This window comes from Pantherophis guttatus, chromosome 3 (assembly GCF_059756535.1).
Source record: "Pantherophis guttatus breed Tessera chromosome 3, ASM5975653v1, whole genome shotgun sequence".
Taxonomy (NCBI): domain Eukaryota; kingdom Metazoa; phylum Chordata; class Lepidosauria; order Squamata; family Colubridae; genus Pantherophis; species Pantherophis guttatus.
In genome coordinates, this window is record NC_142065.1 from 118,324,047 (window position 1) to 118,331,783 (window position 7,737).

At 38.2% G+C, this 7,737-nt stretch overlaps 1 pseudogene; it reads right to left on the minus strand.

Moving 5' to 3' along the window:
- Positions 1 to 1,707: 1,707 nt before the first annotated feature.
- Positions 1,708 to 7,532, minus strand: LOC117662285 (protocadherin beta-15-like; annotated as a pseudogene).
- Between the last annotated feature and the right edge of the window lie 205 nt (positions 7,533 to 7,737).

Consider the following 7,737-nt stretch of genomic DNA (forward strand, 5'->3'; position numbering starts at 1 on the left):
AAATCTATGGTAATGTTGACTTGTTCGTAGGATCCATTGTATGATACAGTCAAGGCTTTTGGCAAATTCTGGCCATTTGGCTTTATGAAAATGCCATCTGGGTCTCAGTGTGGAAAGAATTAGGGGAATCTGAATTCTGATTTCAAGCATAACAGGATGATGTTGACTATGAGGAAATTTGTTCAGAACTTTCCTGGTTATTGGAAGTGGCTGTATGTTTGGGCCTTCTGAGACAAAACACAAATCTGGGTTAGTTACACATTTCCAGGCAGCAGATTGGAGTGCCCTTGTCTTTGGCATCAAAAATCAAGTGGACTTTATTTGCAACAGCCCAGTCATAAAGCTGACCCCCATTTTCGTCAGAAGAGTGATAGTTCCAATTTACATGATGGCTGTTAAAATCACCTATGTAAATTGCAGGGTGAGGTTTGACGTCCAAAACATGAAGTGGCCAGGATATCTGAGGTGGCTTGTAAATGTTGACTGTTGATTAATGTTGACTAATTTTGAAACAACTTCATGTATATTGTTATTTGTGGAGGTTGACAGTAGAAAAGCATTCTCTATATTCCTTCTGACATACATAGCTGTGCCATAACTGTGGTAGTACATGGCCTCCAGTAGCCCAAATCCTTGGATTTTACCTCTGCTGTATTGCTGATCATCGTTCTCTATATGTGTTTCTTGAAGGATAGCCATATCTATATTCCTTTCAAATAAAAGTTTGGAAACTAATCAAGGAGAGAAGCAACCTAGAACTAAGGAGAAATTTCCTGACAGTTAGAACAATTAATCAGTGGAACAATTTGCCTCCAGAAGTTGTGAATGCTCCAACACTGGAAGTTTTTAAGAAGATATTGGATAACCATTTGTCTGAAGTGGTGTAGGTTTCCTGCCTAAGCAGGGGGTTGGACTAGAAGATCTCCAAGGTCCCTTCCAACTCTGTTATTCTGTTTTCTGGAAATATATTGGTTCTTAGATTTGCTGAACCCTTCAACATTAATCTGGCATGTTCTGACAATGTCCCCAGTCTGTCTAGTCCTTTGCGCCTAAAAAGGCCCATTTTGTTTATCCATTGCCTTGTATTTAGAGAGCCAGGAGTTCTTCAAAGATGTCTAACTGCCAACTGTCGTTAACTGCCAATTCTTCAATGTAGTCTGGCTGCCAATTGTTGCTAGTCGTTTGGTTCACACTACCATGCTATCCAGGGTGCACCACGAGGAGGTGAACTAACATCACACCTTGCTATGAAATATTTATTGATGGCTAGCACAAATCTTGTTATGGTTTCTACCTTTTTAATTATCTGCTCAGTGTGGGAGGGCCTGTTATATTTAGTTTTGGATTTTTTTCTAGGGCTTTTGAATGTTTCCAGTTCTGTGCTCTTGTAATTTTGTTTGAATCCACAAGTGATATATATTTTCTGTTTTTAATTAACAGTCAACTGGTTCAGAAATTCAATATAAAATCCATATAATAATTATCTTGTCAAATTAAAGGAAATATGACTTCATTTTTGCTTAGGAAATAGTTATGAAAGTACTTCTAGTTGCCTTTATAATAATAAAGACTGGTTTTGAAGGGGGAAATAAAGATCCACCAACTAAACACACCTCATAATTAATTGTAGGCCTGATAATATGTATCACAATTAGAATCTCCATAATTCTTGTGCGAATTTTGTCTCATAAGAGATTAGATGCAGAATTACAACTGCCTATGAATTTCTGTCTTTTGAAACATGGTTGCAAGAAGCACTATGATAGAAAGAAAGAAAATGGATGAGATTGTGATCAAACAGATAGTTAAATACATTGGTAGGTTATGATCTCCCTCATGTGGAACTTCACTATTGGGATTGTCTATAATTTTCATGTAAGTATCAGAGAAGCCATCCACTAGAAAAATTCTTAGGGTCACAGAGGCAGTTCAAAGAGGATGCCCATTATTTCTAACTATCACAATATGAATATGTTTGAAACTCTTGGATGTTCACTGGCCTCATGGTTTTCACTTCCCCATTCTGAGTCCCCACAGCAAAGAGATCTGTTGCCTTCAGCAATTGATAGGAAAGCCCAGAGTTCTGCCCTGAATCTCTGTCCACTGCCACCATTTTGGTGACTGTTGCCTTGGGAACCAGATCATTTGATGGAGAAGTGCTGTTCTGAAGGGGTCATTGTCATTTTCATCCATGATAAGAATTCGGACCATTGTTTCTGAGATCAGTGGAGGCAAGCCCTTGTCTACAGCCCCACCATCATTTGGAAATTTTGTATATCCTCATAATCTATAGATTGAATAGCATACAAATTCCTAATTTCAGAGTTGATGGAGATGAAAGGTGATGCTGGGCCATCCCTGATCTTCCCAGGCAAAAGCTAATAGGTCACTTTGACATTCTACTCTGCATCCAAATCAATTGCATGGATGAATCCAATGAACAGACCTGGAAATTGTTTTCTTGTAAGTGCAAATTATAAAAAGATTTTTCAAATATCAGAGAGTCATTGATATCTGAAGTATGAATAGTAATAATTCTTGTTGAAGTGAGTCTGGGAGAGCCTTGATCAGTGGCTGTAATGGTGATGTTATATTTTGTGCTGTCCCACTCTCACAGACACACAACACAGGTGTTAGGAGTCTTTATTAAGGCTTCCAAGCCTGAGTTAGTATTCCTCAGCAATTCCCTTTGCTAGCACCAGCCCAATGAGCTCAACAGGCTACAGTGCAAAGTCAAGGCAAGTCCACTAGGCAAAGGCAAATCCAGAGTTGAAGAGGCACAATCTGAGTTCAAGGCAAGAATCACAACAGCTGAAGAACACACAGCAAAGAAACAGACATATTGTTCCCAGCATCATTTCACTCCTCTTACTGAGCTAAACAGTGGCTTCTTGGTGCAACCAATCAAGAGGAGGCAAGGCTGCCTCCTAACAAATAGCTTTACTGACTATCGTTGTGCATGCCTCTCAGCCCTACATGCTCTTTTTTTTTTATTGAAAAAGTTTTTCAAATACAAATTTTCCCCCTTTTTCCCCCCTCCTCCCTAACCCCCCCTCACCCTCCCCTCACCCTGTGGCTTCTTCAAAATAAAACCCAAATTCATAACAGATTGTATAATACTTTACCATCCCCTTACTCCATCCCCCATATGCTGACCCTTTCTTTCTAATAATATTATTATATCCCCCTTATACTATACATTTCAAAATAACATTCTACTATAACATTATATAATAACTCCTAATTTAGCATAATAATATTATTATATCTCCCAGTTTAGCAATTTCTGCTCATAATCTACCCTTTTTCTGCCCCCCCATACATATATCTCTTAAATCAAATCTTTTATGTATATTAATATAACATTTCAAAGCAACCTTCCACTATAAGACTATATAATAAATCCTAATTTAACATTTATTCAATTCATAGTCTACCCATTTCCTCCACCCCCATCGATATATCTCTTAACTCAAATCTTTTGCATATATTCATATCTAAACATAATATCCCTTTTCTTAAACTAAACAATCAATACGCTAACCTGTCTCCACCCACTTTCCTACAAGACTACCATATTTAATAATTCTTAATATCTTTATTATTCTGCCCACACCACTAAAAAATATTCCCTTATGTAAATAAAATCCTCTTAAAAAAGACTTTAAGCTTGTAATCCATATAATATCTTCTGTAATGTCTTTCAGCTGGATTGTTAACTCCATCACCCATGTTAGGGTAACATCACATCCTAATTCCAACAGTATGTTTGGTATCTTCAATTACCATCTGCCCCCATCAATAACAAATATCTTCTAAAAAAAAAAACAACCACCCGAGTGACTTTATATTTGTATTCCATATAGTGTCTATAGTGGTGTCTTTCATCCAAATTATTAATTCCAACCACTGTAATAGGGTAACAACCAGATCATCTGCGTGCCCCAATTCCATAACTCTCTTGCCTTGTAGCTCAGCATAAACGTAGTACATTTATCAAAGAATCCCAAAAAAAAGATAGTTCCAATCCATTCAGTTTAAGGCCCTTTTCACATCACAAAAGTACAGCACTGCAGAGGTCTGTCACTCTCCTCAGGATAATATAAACCAATACTTTGCCTCAACTATCTTTTCATATATTCAATCATCTCTTAAATAACTGGCATTACGCTGTTGTTTAGTTTAAAAGTTTTTGTTTTTGTGAGACCTGCTTCTTCTTTTCTTGTCTTTTTGTGGGTTAGATCTCCATCCTGATTTCCTTTCTATAAATTGTATATCAACTGTTTGGTTTTCATGCTGATCTATAACTTGATCTTGTTGGTTTTGCTTTTGTGGCTTAAATCTCCATTCTGGTTCTATGAGTTGTATATCAACTGATTGATTTCCATGCTGGTCTGTAACTTGATAAGTCATCACATTAGAATCCAGAGCTGCCTCTCTTGTGTTTATAAATAGTCCAGCTGAGACCTCTGAAGGAGAATCCAGAAGCGGCTCATCTACAAAGACCTCTGTAACTTGTTGTTTTTCCATTACTTCCACCTCCTTCTGCTTATCTTGAATTTCTATCTCTTGCTGATTTTGCTTTTTGAGAACCTTATAGTAAAATTCTTCTGCTTTTTCAACAGTATTTAGCTGATATCTTTCTCCTTGATATCTCAATATTATTCCAACTGGAACATCCCACCTGAATGAGATGTTTTGTTTCTTTAGCTCAGTCACCAAAAATCCAAATTTCTTTCTATCTTTTAGCATCTTAGGCGGCAACTCTTTATATATCCAGATCTTTCTTCCATACAATTGTAGAGTAGAATTAAAGGATTTTTGCACAATATCATTTCTTATTTCTTTATCTGTGAAGTAAATCACCACATCTCTAGGCAATTGCCTTTGCTTTGCAATCCAAGAATTTACTCTATAGGCCTTGTCAATCTTACAAGATACCTCCTCAGGATGAACCTTTAAAATCCCGGCCAGAACTTGAGCAGATATTTTTCTTAAATCATCTCTATTATTTTCCTGTAACCCTCTCATTCTAACCGCAAATTCCGTGAGCCTGTATTGCATCATTGTAACTTCTTTTTCAACCCCTTGCTTTATATCTTCTGCATTGTAAGTCTCGTGACCAGCTTCCTTTTTAGACTTTACTTCTAAACTATTGTCTTGAATATTTATCAAATCATTTTCAATTCTTTGTATTTTATTGTCCAAATTATAAATCTTATCATCAACTTCCTCCAATTTAGACTCTAATAATTTGATATTTGTATCCATCTTTATAACAATTTCTGAAAAAGCATTACTCACTGTTACAATCTTTCGTTGCAGATTATCATACTTTAATTGTATCATTTCTTTAATTTCCTGCCTAAATTTTTCAAGTTTCTGGTTCACAGTCTCGTGATATCTTGCCATTTCCTCCAGGACAAATTCTTTTAAATTAAAGCCATTCTGCTGAGTCTGTAAGCTCAGAACTTGTTCACATAATTGTAAATGGGGGAACACCCCCCCCCCCCGCTGCTTGTTTGTCAGGCTTTATTAGTTTTAACGCCATCCTGCCACACAAACTCTTTTTAAAGAAAGAAAACTTTTCCCCAAGCAAGATCAAGTACAAATCTCCAAGAAAAAAGAAACTTAAAATAGATATTTTTCTTCTAGATTCTAGCCAGCACTGTTTATTCTGCTACTTTGTAGCTTGTTATGGAAGGACTTTCGCTTTCGGCTTTCTTCTTCTTCTCAAGCCTCAGCAGTCACCATTTTAAACTTTTTTTCCTTCACTTAAAAACGCTTGTAAAATCATTAAAAATACTTGCAATTTAGGGTCCCAAGTCCAAATCTCGTCCTCTTTAATTAAACCATCTGTTAATTTCGTTGATTGGTCCGGTCCCAGCGCCTGGCTCTGCAAAAAGGCAGAGTTCTCCCGAAGCCTGGAGCAGCGGCGAGCAGAAATAGGGAGCCACAACCTGCTCGTCCCCAAGAGTAAAAAAAGAACTCTGGGGACTTCGCAGAGGGCTCTACCTGCCCTCGCCTGCTCTGTCTCACATTTCCTTCAGGAAATGGAGTTTTTCGAGCCGCCTTTCAGATGTAAAGGTGGCTCTTTACAGGCAACGGGGCTGGCGGTCTCAGAGGACCATCTGGCGGCGACGGAAGCCAGACCGGAAGCCAGCCCTACATGCTCTTGAATAGGGAGGAGGAAGCAGTTCTTCTTCATCTCCACTGAGCAGTTGCAGCTGTGTGCCGTCTCCACCTGAAGCCTCTGGGCTTCCCAACTGCAGCTGTCTCTAGCTCAGGCAGCTGCTTGTCTGGTCACTCCCCTGGGCTTGCCCACTCCACTCTTGCCTTGTAACCCTCTGCTGCCTCCCCTCCTGATGTGTCTGAGATCGGCTCATCCTCCTTTGAACTAGTATCTGGAGAGGTATCTGTGGAAGCATGCAGGGGAGTCATCACACATTTGTTCTCTGTCCAATGGCTTTTGAATCACAAGCTGGTAATAATTGTTCTTTGTGGATTTTATGATAAAGGGCAGGTTTGAATCAATGTTGCAAGTAGTTCTGCTGTTGTCACCAGAGTCCTGGTCAGTGATACTGAAAATGGCTGCTTCTGTTCCTAGAGAAGAATCTTCTGGTATGGGGTTAGTGACAGATGACAGGGTCACTTCTGGGGTGTTGTCGTTCTCATCCTCAATGTCCACATGGACTTTACAGTAAGCGGACAGTCCACCTCCATCTTTGGCTTTGATATTCAGTTCATACTTGCCATTTTCTTCATAATTAATTTTCCCTACAAGAGTAATTTCTCCAGTATGATTGTTTAACTTGAATGATATAAGCACATTTCCTGGTACTTGGCTAAAAATGTAAGTGTGGTGAACATAAACATCCTTATCATCAGATGCATCAATAGAATAATTTATTTACTTTTAACCTTAGAAAGAAAAATCACTTCCAAGTAAAAATAAGATACTGTATGAATTGGGGATATTACAAACTCCTGTTTTATTTTTGTTTTGGAGTAACTACCTTGACAGTCTGAAATTTACTTCCTGACATGAAAAATTAAATTATAAATTAACAGGACACTTCTGTCTTCAGTCAGTGTTTATGTCAATCATTGCCAGCATTGATCATGTTAAAACACAGAAAATCTAGAATAAGCCTTTCTTACTGAATGGATAGAAAGGTGAGCTCCATTTTTCCTTACTGTGTATCTCATGTACCAATAGGGTAAATAACATAGACCAATTGCTGTCCAGGCTCTTCTTGAAAGCCTCCAGAGTTTGGGCACTCCCAACTTCCAAAGGCAAACCATTCCACTGGTTGATTGTTGATTGTTGGTTGTTCTCACCATTAGGAAATTTCTCCTTAGTTCTAGGTTGCTTCTCTCCTTGATTAGTTTCCATCCATTGTTTCTTGTCTTGCCTTCAGGGGCTTTAGAAAATAGTTTGACCCCTCAACTTTTGCTGCCTCTCAAATATTGGAACACTGCTATCATGTCATCCACTTGGACTCCAAAATACCTCCCACAATTACTGGCATTACGCTCAGTTTCACTTAGTCTGTATCTGTAGATTTGTTTTTTCTAGCCTAAGTACAAAACCTTACTTTTCTCTATATTGAATTTCATTTTGTTAGATAGGGCCCAGTCTGTCGAGATCGTTTTGGGTCTTGAATCTATCTTTTGGGGTGTTGGTTATTCCTGCCAACTTAGTGTCATCTGCAAATTTGAAAAGTTCCCCTTCTA